The sequence below is a fragment of the Anabrus simplex genome, chromosome 6 (assembly GCF_040414725.1).
Source record: "Anabrus simplex isolate iqAnaSimp1 chromosome 6, ASM4041472v1, whole genome shotgun sequence".
Classification (NCBI taxonomy): Eukaryota; Metazoa; Arthropoda; class Insecta; order Orthoptera; family Tettigoniidae; genus Anabrus; species Anabrus simplex.
This window is the reverse complement of record NC_090270.1, coordinates 145,948,125-145,961,614: the sequence shown is the minus strand read 5'-3', so window position 1 is coordinate 145,961,614 and position 13,490 is coordinate 145,948,125. Positions and strand designations below refer to the sequence as shown.

Here is a 13,490-nt window from a genome sequence, read left to right as displayed (position 1 = left end):
TACTCTAGTGCCATTTTGTTGTGAACGCTATTATTGAAATTAATAGTAGTCTCTCTTTTTACAGGTAAGGACATTATGCCATGAAGATACGGATCTCTGCATTGAGAGAAAGTTACCTTCTTTGACACATATTGAAATGTTAAGATCAATTCGCTATCTTACGCTGCACAAGGAATATATGCAGATGAGATTATGAATTACACAGGTAAGAACATTTACGTAACTGGGAAAATCAGTATGTTTGTGAAAGAACTTTGTAGATGTACATTTTGGAACGCCTATATCATTAAAGACCCGAAGGTCATTTCTGTCTGCATTTAACCCCCTTCGTTATGTCGTTAATTTAGAATGTAGGTAAGTTACCCTATGCCTGATGGTGTAAATCGTCCACAGTGAATGCTGACATACGAGCCACAATTGCTTCCTTTCCTATTGTGGACATTAGTCATTTCAAATACACTCATCAATACAAACACTGTAGTTACACAGGTTATAGATTAAACTTCGCAGGTTTGAAGTACGCGAGTCTGTAAAAGAAAGCTCAATAATTTCGAATGACTATTCATGAGTTATATTTTTGGGCTTATGCCGTGTAAATAATTGTAAACACACTGATTATAGGTAGCCATGATTCACTGAGGTTGTAACCTGTATCGCGGTTGAAATTATCTGGGTGTTTACGTATATCAACCTGGTATCTACAGAGTTCCCTGTACTTGTGGCAAGGTTTATATTGGGCAGACTTCGAGAACGGTGTGTACTCGCATCAAAGAACATACCAGATGTATCATACTCAACCAACCTGATAAATCAGCTCTTGCTGATCATGCCTTAACACCTGGTCATGATGTCTTGTTCCAAGAAGTGGATGTTCTTGCCCGTATAAAGCAATATCGCCCAAGAATTATCAGGGTGGCGATTGAAATACGTAAACACCCAGATAATTTCAACCGCGATACAGGTTACAACCTCAGTGAATCATGGCTACCTATAATCAGAACCATTAGAGTAATGCTTTGCTGTTACTATTCATTGTCTCTAGCATTGGGCTAAAATGGCGTCCCTTTTACATCTTTGGGCACCATTTGAAGCTTCCTTGTAGCTTTTTCCTAGCAACCATCAATACGTCGTTTCTTTTCTCTTTTGTCTCCTGATGAAGAAAGGCAAGCTTCCTTTCGAAACGTTGAGTGTATTTACAATTATTTACACGGCATAAGCCCAAAATATAACTCTTGAATAATTACACGGGCCGTGAAAGTCTTAATGATAATTTCGAATGACGTCTTCTACAAGCAACTGACATATCGACTTAAAGGTCTCGAAGATAACTTTTATGATAGGTTGAGCGATAAACTTACCTGGTAGGCAAATACCTAACTGTTTGCCATATTTCTCAATCATTCCGTCATTATTTGAGAAATTTTAGGAAACATGATTTCGAAATTCAAACCAACAGTGATCGAATTTGCTACCATGATGTCGCAAAGATTTAATTAGCATCATCACATTGTTATACCAACATTTCGTCTACTGTATACTATTGAATAAAAATGTCACTTTCTAGTACCTAGTTGTCAGTTAAAATCAGTCGGTATCTCTGATAGTAGTTACTGTTTAAATGGGATCATTTACATTATCAGCTTCCAAGCCGTTCTTTGTTTTTTCTTTTCTTTTTAGCTCATTCCAAAGGAACTTCATTCTATTTACGAGGGTTGAGTCATAAGTCATGGCATCTATTTTTTTTTCTCGCGAACAGAAGAAAAAATCTACGATATGCATTTCGAAATATAGGGCATGTACTTATGCATAGTGCCTGAAAATAAATTCTGACTTCAGGAGATTCTCGTAGGAAAGTGACAGAACACAGGCCATTGGTAAACATTGTTTTATTATTGTATAGACAGCAAATACACAAGACTACGCACAAAGGACAGGTCTCCACTGGTTACAGACCTTCGAAATAAGGTTTCCACTGTGCGTTGCCAGCGGTGGGGCAGGCGCTGAATACCGTTCGGTGCAATTGTATTGCAAACGTATGATACCTCTCTCCGCAATGCCGTTAAGATGTCCTCTTTGTTAGCAAACAGTTGTCCACGTAATGGCTTCTTGACTTTGGGGATTAGATCATAGTCACACACCTAATGCTACCCGCAGCTCTGCATGGTATACTATTCGGGTGCATTTCTGCCGCGGAGAACTGCTATTTTAATATACGATCGTTGCTCCCGCTTGTTGACTTCAATGTTGTGACGCTCTCACTCACACACTGAACTTGGGGGGTATGCTTAGACCCACAGTGTTGTTTACATACACCAACTAGTGGTATCATACGCAAGTACATACCGTACGCTTCCAAATGCATATTTTAGATTTTCCGTGTTGTCTTCTGTTCGCGAGAAAAAAAAAAAGTTGCCATGACTTATGACTCGACCTCCGTCGGTTACTAAAAGTTGTGTTCATGGTTTCTTTCTCCACCCTTGACTCATCAGCGCCTCACAGGCCTTGACGGTTTCCGAATGCCAGTTGCAATTACCTGTATAACGCCGAACAACGATATATCATTGTTGAATACTTGCGCAAAAAGTGTCGACAAGGATATACCAATATACCATTCTTTGAACAGTGTGCCACCGAGCTCGATAGCTGCAGTCGCTTAAGTGCGGCCAGTATCCAGTATTCGGGAGATAGTAGGTTCGAACCCCACTGTCGGCAGCCCTGAAAATGGTTTTCCGTGGTTTCCCATTTTCATACCAGGCAAATGCTGGGGCTGTACCTTAATTAAGGCCACGGCCGCTTCCTTCCCAGTCCTAGCCCTTTCCTGTCCCATCGTCGCCATAAGACCTATCTGTGTCGGTGCGACGTAAAGCAATTAGCAAAAAAAAAAAAAAAAATTGAACAGTGTGCCATAATACGTGCGGATAGCAGCATCTTAAGTGTCGTTTCCATTGAGGAGAGAATGTAGTTTTTAACACGCTAAGTAATTTCTTTCGTTTAGATTTCATAAAGCATCCAGTGATAAAAACACACACAGAAAGAGAGAGCAAGCAGAAGGAAATCTGTTGTGGAAAGAAAATTTTATTAGATATAATTTAAACACTATCAGAAATTTTTAAAAATATATTGTGGAATTACAGGTAATCTGTATAATATGACCTGTAGATTAAAAAAAAAATCGAGCGGAAGAAACCTCGAAATCCCGTGTTCTTATAAGTAACATTTCCATAATTGTTTTCAACAATTCACTTAATGCACAGGCTTGAACAAGCTCTGGACAATAATGGAAATAAGAGTTTGGCAGTGACAACTCATGGATTGCTTGGAAATATATGCAGGCGAAACATATCGCGAATAAGGGGATCATCACAATTAATGGGCTTATTATGTCACCAGGAAACATACTGTATGTTCACTCATCTCCATCTCATCACAATTAATGGGCTTATTATGTCACCAGGAAACATACTGTATGTTCACTCATCTCCTCACAACAAATTATTTAACTTCATATTGTGTTCACGTTCAACATTAATGTGTGATATTTAACATAAGGACGCTAAGAAATTCAGATATTTCATACATAAGTTGAACTTTGATATTAGTTTTGTTTCTACTCTTGAAATTTTATTATTCATATTAACCAAGTGGGTTTTATTTTTTTACTTTTAAAACATATTAAGGATAACCACTGTTCATAAATCTATATCTGTTCTAAATCCGTACTTTTATTTCATATATGAAGGAAATTTCATGTCATTATATTGGGAATTACGTAGCTTTCTAAATGGAACCTGCAAAATCCTATAAATATATCTGTTATTTTAGGCCTATTCCGAGGATTGTGGTGGCACTGAGAGGTTTAAGTACACCAGTACGTTTCAAGGAAAGATAGAAGGCAAGCCAGGAGCTAGTACACCACAGATGTCATGCCTCCAAAACATCAAAGACTGGGTTTTAATCAACAACACCGAACAATTTTTAAAGTTAGCTAAAGAAAGGGGTGCTTTCTCCTGGGTGATCGCCAACGACTGGGGGAGCGGATATGGCACTTGAAGGTACATTTCAAACACACAGGACCGGGCGAGTTGGCCGTGCGCGTAGAGACGCGCGGCTGTGAGCTTGCATCCGGGAGATAGTAGGTTCGAATCCCACTATCGGCAGCCCTGAAGATGGTTTTCCGTGGTTTCCCATTTTCACACCAGGCTGTACCTTAAGGCCACGGCCGCTTCCTTCCAACTCCTAGGCCTTTCCTATCCCATCGTCGCCATAAGACCTATCTGTGTCGGTGCGACGTAAAGCCCCTAGCAAACACACAGGTCATAAACAAAATCGAGTTTTTTATACCTCAAATGAATACGGTTGTTCGTCTTTTGTCTTGAAGTATTTTCCTATCGTATTTTATTTATTTATTTATTTATTTATTTATTACGTGCTTTCGCCTTTATTTTAATTCCAAATGTCCGGTTTTCCATCCTACATTTGATTTTTCAGCGTATATCTTTCAGTTTTGACCACGTCTAGAGGCAAAATAATATGAGTGGAAAGTGTGATGTTGGCGCAGCTGGTTGGGCCAGCTTGTTGTCACTGGGACGTTGTAACACCTCAAGAACAGTTACTTTTGGAGCCAGCGTGCGAACATTGAGGACCGGTCTATGAGAATCTCACCTGTGTCATTAACCTCCACATGTCTCTTACGTTGGGTTGGGTTGGGTTTGGTTTGGTTCCACATCAGGACGAGTTGCTACAACAATTCACCTGTGTGGCTCAAGTTGAAGAGCGCGCACTGGACTCGGTAATTGCTTGCTACGGGATGGGTGATCAGCTGTTCGAGCATTGACCCTTTTGAATTGACCGTGGACGTTGTAGCTGGACTAGCCATGGGCTTACTCAAAGCTCTGTAACCAGCCAGTGTCTCTCAGATATGACCACGGGATATCTGAAGAAACCTAAGATGAAATATTGTTGTGGTAGGGATGTCGGCATCTTTCACTCTTATCTTGTTGCCATGACCTACAGCAACCGGTAGACCGCTTCGTGGCCATGATCTTTAAGGCGTAAAGTTTTTAACGGTATGATACCGTGGTTGGCCGATTCGAGTCCCTGGCCGGCAGGATAGGTGATAGTATACAATTTATAACCGCTAGATTGCTTGCCAAAAGCCTAGATTTAAGTCCAGATCTCTCTGCAGTGTTCATATGGAGTGAGAGGGCTTATGACGCTGTTGACGATTTGTCCACTGGATGGGGACCTTAAGCCTTGAGCAAATCCCTTGGTCCTATTCAGTCTCCCTGCACACGTGCAGGTCGCACATGGGCGTCAAATAGAAAGACCTGACCCAGGGGAGCCGAACATGTCCTCGGACACTCCCGCCACTAAGTCATACGATAAATAAATAACACCTGTGAAATCAATTCTGTTCGTGCAGATTGCGCTACAACCCGCATGGCAGTTCAGAGCGAGAGGTCTGGTGCTGTAGATACAGGAGTATAACAGGCATTGCCAAGGAGCAGTTCGTTAGTAATTCGTGTGTACTAGAACACAAAATCTGAGCCAACTCGTATAAGGAATAATATGTACCTCGTTCCGTGCCACAGTCTTTCGTTAATACAATGTTCTTGCCGTATACTCTTGTCCAATGCACACGTGGCAATTAATAGCGTAGTTCTGTTATGTTTATTAGTGTTTAGTGGAGGCGGATTTGTAATATAGCCTCACTGGGCACAAGACCAGGAGTGCCAGTTTGGTGGTTGGGAGGGATTTTGACTAACACTAGTTTTTGCTAATACAGTGCGTACAAAGATATTTGTAGATGTTTGTGGCGCTGCATTTTAGTCGTATTGAAGTATCTTCATTTCGTATTATAAATAGCGTAGTTTATTTTTGTTTTTATTATACTGTGATTTGTGAATGTGATTTTCCGGTAATCACATGTGTAGGGCTTAAATTATGAGTGACAAAAGTGACCGCCCAAACTTGCATGGGCGACATTTCGTAAAGCAGCAAACTAAAAACGACAACGTGAAGATTTGATCGACCGCCGAAGTGAGATGCAAGCTTCTATGATTGGTGGGGTTATTTTCATCGGTAAACGCATACTTAGTTTTGTGTCATTTTTAGTTTTAGGTCTTATACGGTGTACTATGCTCTGTAGTTAATTTTACTACTAGACTTAATTTTGGGGGGGTGGGTGGGGGGGAGGCGCATGTTATAATTCTACGAGGCGCAGAAACGTTAAAGTCCACCACTGGTTTTTAGAACAATGTTACTATGTAATCTCGTTCTAAAAGCAGAGAACCCTCTTTCATTGACGCGGTGAAGGCAAATTCACATATGTTAAATAACCTAGAAATCTCTGATAACGAGTTGCTTCCTTTCGGAATTAAAACATTTTCAGCCGATCACTTTTAACATGAAGAAACAATGTCTCACTTTGCTCAAGCTTAGTGTGCGAGATGACAGTTGAAAAGATGGAGCATTCCCGCCAGCAAGTGCGTAAACATACCCTATTCACTCACCTCTGTTACTCAGAATTAATGTTTACCTACTTGTGGCCCAAGGTTAGCATTGTAGCTTCCTACGATTGATCTAGTTAGATTTCCGGTTCTGTCATCAATGTTGGTGTCCGAAATGATATTTACTTATTCTCGTGGAAATACCTGAGATGAGAGGTGAACGAATACTTCCAGGTGAATACTAAAATGGTACGATACCTAACACACGCTGCTTCACTCTCAACCGTAACCTAGTGAATTACTAATGCACAAACCAACAGTCATCGTAACTTCCGGTACACATATCAGATTCCTCAAGAACTACGCAGCTGTTAACGTAAGCGACCACCGGTACTCTGAAGAAACATACGAAAAAATCATCCATTCAAGGTATTCAAGTTAGTTGTCAAGGGTATTCATAACTAGAAAAGAACAAACTTTGCAGTGGAATCGAAATCATAGAGTAAGAATTTAAAAGAAACTTCCGTCTATTTAAGACTCGGAAATAATAATTCTTCTTCCTGGCATCTTTTTTCAATTTATTGGGACTGCAAATGGGTGATTTGGCCCAGTTTTACTACAGGATGCCGGGCTGAGTGGCTCAGACGGTTAAGGCGCTGGCCTGCTAACCCCAACTTCGCAGGTTCGATCCTGGCTCAGTCCGGTGGTATTTGAAGGTGCTCAAATACGACAGCCCCGTGTCGGTAGATTTACTGGAACGTTAAAGAACTCCTGCGGGACTAAATTCCGGCACCTCGGCGTCTCCGAAGACCTTAAAAAGTAGTTAGTGGGACGTAAAACAAATAACATTATTATTATTATTATTATTATTATTATTATTATTATTATTATTATTATTATTATTTACTACAGGATGCCCTTCGTGACTCCAACTTGTGTGGAGGAATGTATTCACTATTGCGCGTTTCTATGGCGTTTGGTAGTGTAGAATAGCGTGTTGTATGCAGATTACGAGGCATGTATTAAAACAAACTCGTACACGAATCCCAAAGCCAGAGGAATTAACCGTACGCAGTTAAAATCCTCAGCCCAGGCGGTAATCGAACCCAGGTCCCTCTGAGCTGAAGGCCAGCTAAGGAGCTAAATTGTACTGAATGTGTGTGTGGGGGGGGGGGTAGAGGGGTATTTTCGTATTCCTTTCCTTAAAAGTATTCCGTGGTTAAATGAAGTTAGAAAGTAACGGGTTTCACGAGAAGTAGGTAAATTGTCAAAATAGAATGAATAAAAAATGAATGTCAGATATGTAGGCAGGCTGCTGCTGGTCTGGCTGAGTAAAATATCCTCAGCAATTTTCGGACAATGTACAGTACCACAGTATTTATTCTGCGCCATATTTCCAAATTTTAAAATGTTTTGGTATTTCTTAGGGCATAAGTGCATGTATATATACAGATTTACTAGGTCATAGAAATCCAAGCCGTAATAATTACACTGTTGCCTTTGTTGGCGAGAGCTAGTTTTTACAGTACACTGTCTTCTGGTATGTCATGCTTTCCCGCTTTTCCACCAGGCAAATGCTGGGGCTGTACCTTAAGGTCACGGCCGCGTGCTTCCCATTCCTAGCACTTTCCTATCCCATCGTCGCCATAAGATGTGTCGGTGCGACGTAAATCAAATTGTAATTAAAAAAATCTTCTGGTATGGATTAGATCAAATTTGTTACTTACATTAACTTCTCTGTCCCATCCTTGGCTTTGACGATATGAAAGTTGCTGAGATATGAACGATGTTTATAATGCCTTTCCGTACGTAGCCGTTCCCTGCTATGAGTAATATGAAAATGTCTCTCATAGGGTCGGTTGGTGAATGCGCTTCAGTGGGCTAGGCAGACTGATATGTAATAGAAACTTCTCGCTCGGTAAGAAAAGTAAACGGACCTCCTGTGGGTGGGGGACGCAGACGAAGAATTCACCCACGGTATCCCCTGCCTGTCATAAGAGGAGACTAGAAGGGGCGAACTAGGGATGATTGCATCAGAACCAAGAAACTACTTGTGATTAGTGCCATCATGCGGGGAACATCATGGGTCGCCTTTACTTGCGAGTAGTACCACTGTTAGGTACTCAATAGTTTTGTGATTCGTAGCAGTAGAGCGGGGTTCACTGTGGGTTTCCAGTACCTGTGATTAGTACCACTAAATGCGGAGCACCACGGTCTTACGTTGCCCGTGGTTAGTACCATTAAGTGAGAAACGCCACGGGTCTGGGCGTTGCCTGTGGTTAGTAACACACTATGAGCGACACCGTGCGTCTTTGTTGCCTATGATTAGTACCCACTATATGCGGAATACCACGGGATTACCGGCGCCAGTGATTACTACACCTAGGTGAGGAACACTATGGGTTTGCGTTGCCTATGAGATTCGCCATTATGTGAGAAACACCAGAGGTCTGTACGACCTGTAACACCTGTACGACGTAGGCTACAATACTTGTGAGTAGTACCATAATGTTCGGAACACCGTGAGTTTACGCTACCTTTGATTAGTACCGCAACCTGAGAAACACCATGGTTCTCCTTTACTAGCGATAAGTGCCATTATGAGCGATCGTTAATATGGATATTGAACCTTTAGACAACAAGCATCATCGATTCAGGATTGTACTTTGGAACCAGTCCCTTGGTCCGTAATATTGTTTCTGGTCAGGTGAGACATTGCGGGTCGGATCCACTGATTGTTTGAAATTCATATTCATTCCTTGATTCTTCATCACGTTTTGAATTCTGGTCAGTGGATGAATTTTGTACTTTGCAATTGTCATTGCATTTCCCACTGTCGGCAGCCCTGAAGATGGTTTTCCGTGGTTTCCCATTTTTACACCAGGCAAATGCTGGGGCTGTACCTTAAGGCCACGGACGCTTCCTTCCCACTCCTATCCCCTTCCTATCCCATTGTCGCCATAAGACCTATCTGTGTCCATGCGACGTATCATTTCGTACCATTAGGGTACGAATTGCGGTGGCTAGAGTGACAGTGGTAGGGCTTCTCTAATTATAGGGTTGTTATGGAGTGTGCCTCTTGTCAAATATTGGAGGCGTAGTTTGTGTAGGTATGATGTTATTTTTGGGAAGGTATAATAGGGGGTGAAATTGGCAGAGGGTGTGCCTGTAGATAGATGGTGAGCTCTAAACAACAAGCGTCATCATCATCATCAGAAAAGTAACGGAAAACTACGTCGCTTCTCGTTTCCCTGGCATGCCTCTTTAGTGATGCGTGGCCATCTATTAGCGGAGCTGTTGCGGATCAACTCAGCCCTCGTACTGAATTCCCTTCATACATACATACATACATACATACATACATACATACATACATACATACATACATACATACATACATACATACATTACATACATAAGACTCTATGGGTAGTGCTGTATAGATTTTTTCGGCTTTCCAGTTTGGGCTGATGACTGTCCTTGTTCTAGAATACAGGGGTGAAGTAAAATGATGATATAACGGCCACAGATGTGCAGTCTGGGAATCAAAATTAACGTAGGATCATTGCACCAGACCCTCAGGCTAGACGCTCTTGGTGACCTTGTTAAGAATTGTCTCCACTTTGTTTCTTACCTTCTTTTTAATCAGTTGCTAGTAATTACGAAGCTGGTGTTTATTTCTCGCTCCAGGCTGTCTCAACTTGACCTGCATTCCTTCTTTTTGCCCTCAGCAAGCGGTCGGTCGGCCAGCCAGTCGTTAGCCCTGCCCTTCATTGTATGACGGGTTTGGATAGAGAGTGTTTCGGCATATTCTAGGAGAGAAGTATTAGATTTGACCGCCCCTCCCAAATTCATCGCAGTAATATTTTTGGCATTATTGAAGAATAATTTAGTAATCAGTAATAAGTGAAGCGCTGTATAAAGGTAGGTATATGAAATGGAAATGAAATAGCATATGGCTTTTAGTCCCGGGAGTGTGCCTAGGACATGTTCGGCTCGCTAGGTGCAGGTCTTTTGATTTGACGCCGTGGGCGACCTGCGCGTCGTGATGAGGATGAAATGATGATGATGATGATGATGAAGACGACACATACACCCAGCCCCCGTGCCAGCGAAATTAACCAGTGACGGTTAACATTTGACTCTGCCGGGAATCGAACCCGGGACCCCTGTGGCCAAAGGCCAGCACGCTAGCCATTTAGCCATGGAGCCGGACAAGGTAGGTATAAAAATGAGTTGACATGAATTCATGAATCACTGACAGGCACCCTTTAAACGTCCCTTAACTCATACATCTGATGCGGATTCACTTGGACTTCTAATATGTAAGGTGTCTAAATTTCGAACTATGATGACGTTTTTTCCCCTTATTTTCATTTTCCGAGGGATCAGAATTCTTCTGATTTTATTGTTCTGAGGGTGGTATGAGGGTTTTCATACGCCAACACTATCGCTGTATTTCCCTTGCTAACGTTTTGCGTAAATTTATATAGTCCTTACACCTTCTATTTGCGTAGTTTTCTTTGTATAGAAAATATTTTCAGTGTTGCCTATTTTTTAAACTTTGTACCCTATCCATTATTGCCACCCTATCATGTTTCATATTTTTCACGATTACGCCATACGCTGTGCACCTTGGCCTGGAATAACTTTGGGAGCATATATGATAGTCAGCATGTTGATTGACCCCTGAATTAATCAGACAGCAGCTGCAAATCTCACTTTTATGGAAAGACTCAGTTGGTGTCTGAATATTCCTTTCATATAATAGGTTTTGAGGGATGTTCCACCATTCAACACAATGTAAAATATTTGAAATTTATTAAGCGAAGACCGGTTTCGACTCCCTTTGAGTCATCATCAGTTCTTGCAGGATAATTAAAGCAAAGGGAATCTGCTAACAATCAACATGAGAATCATAACCTGTGATATTACTTGATATTCCTTTCATGTCAGAGTTTGCACTAACGATCGCATTCCACGTGTCGTACTTCGTAAAACCCGCAGACTTGCGCCAGCGTCTTGTTCGAACAATCCCGCGTCGGATAAACACTGTCCAGAGGCTGGAAATGCCTGGTGGTCATTATTCGGTATGTATCAGTTTATCATCCAGCTAGTTCATAATACTTTCCTTATATGTTCAGGAGGCCATTAATCAGGTAACCTCTTAATTGTTCCTAACATTAATTTAAACGCTATCTGGAATTTGTACGTAGGAGATTTGTGTTCAGGAACTTCTTTCAACAACACTGCTGAGTGTTCAGCCCAGAGGCTGGTTTGGACGTCAACAGCTACGCCATCAGCCCTCATAGGTGGCCCAGGCGTTACTGAAGACGCGTAGTAGGGAAATGAGTGAGGTAGTTTCCCGTTGCTTTTCTCACTGAGCCAGAAGTTGCTATTACATCTGTCTGCCAAGCCCACTGAAATACCCACACCAACCGACCCTATGAGCAACATTTTCATACCATTCAGAACAGGGACTGGCTGCATAAGGAATGGCATTACTAGCATCACCCATGCCTCAGTCACTTTCATGTTGTCAAAGCCACAGATGAGCCTGAGACAGGTCAGTGAAAGTAACAAATTTGTTCTAGCTCACACTAGAAGTCATAGTGTACTGTAAACACTAGGTCTTGCCAGCAAAGACATTCAGCAGCGGAATACCGCGCAAAACTTATTTAAATGGGAAAAATCCCAGTAATATGCATTTCTTATTCAGAGAACTACGCGATCGGATCATCATGCAATGCCATAAAGAACTGCACTCTGTCGTTTCCTAATACAGGGATGACGCGAGTTGAAATAATATGGCATTTTTACGGCCGGATGCCCTTCCTGACGCCAACCTCAGTTGAAGAGTTAATGAATATTAAACGAATTATAAAACCAAACCCCATGGCGCATTAACCCCGAAGGGCAATGGCCTACCACGCGACTATTGCTCAGCCCAAGGACCTGCAGATTACGAAGTGTCGTGTGGGCAGCACGACGAATCCTCTCGACCGTTATTCTTGACTCCCTAGACCGGGCCGCCATCTCACCGTCAGATAGCTCCGCAGTTGTAATCATGCAGTTTGAGTGCACTTCAAACCAGCCCTCAGATCCAGGTAAAAATCTCTGACCTGGCCGGGAATCGAACCCGGGGCCTCGGGTAAGAGGCAGACACTCTACCCCTACACCGCGGGGTCGGCTGAAATGAATTATAGTGAATGGAATTTGGTAAAAAGGTGGAGGGAATCAGCTGTGACCTAATGAATAGGAATTTTCCCAGCATTTACCTTGAAGTGAAAGTGGGAAAACAAACCATTCTCAGGACATCCAACGGTGGGGATCGAACCCGTTCCTATTTCGAATGCAGAGATTTGCTCCATAACCATACCGCATTAACACGTGCGACCACTCAGCTTGGTACAGAATAGCACAACAAAAGTTTTAGAAAACCTGTTTATGATGATATATAGCAAAATTTTCAGATTAGAAAATTGTGTCGGGCACATTAAATTACACCGTAAATTTCTTATAATGTAGAAAAAATTCTTTGTAGTAGTCTTCTTGAAATATTTTTCGGTCAAAATAAAATATGATTTGTTTTCCTTCCATACCACTAGTTCATAAAAGTCCGTCATTCCTTATACAGTCATTAAAAATCAATCATACTTTTCTACCCACAAGTGTGATCATCTGGCTATGACAAGCTGTAATAATTCATAAGGAAATGAGAAACCGCTCTCTGTTGCGCAAAAGAACTACCGTACTGATTCTGAAATTGCATGGTTATGTATAACAGGTCAGTTTACCCTGGAGGTAGGTTTCGTTACAGTGACCGCCAGGATGCACATTGCTGCAGTGCAATGTCGAGTAGCGGTACTAACAAAGCTTCAAAGAGCTGCTGTAATCGCACATTTTTGTTAGTGGAACGTATCTCTCCTGATTACATTGCTTGACCACAATAGATACCGAAATTCGTGGGGGGGGCGGGGAAGGGCATAATTTCCGATATTGTTGTCCGTCTTATTATTGTTCACGTTTTATAAAATCGAC

At 41.8% G+C, this 13,490-nt stretch overlaps 1 protein-coding gene across 2 annotated transcripts in view; it reads left to right on the top strand.

The window, feature by feature from the left end:
• The window catches only part of LOC136876215 (claudin domain-containing protein 1), a 254,354-nt gene that overhangs the window by 89,006 nt on the left and 151,858 nt on the right, over positions 1 to 13,490 (top strand). Inside the window, exon 2 of one of the 2 annotated variants that reach the window (XM_067149976.2) lies at positions 65 to 205. The exons of the other annotated variant lie outside the window; for it this stretch is intronic. The gene's annotated coding sequence lies outside the window, so the exon portion shown is untranslated. The remainder of the gene's footprint in view (positions 1 to 64; positions 206 to 13,490) is intronic. 2 annotated transcript variants of the gene reach the window in all.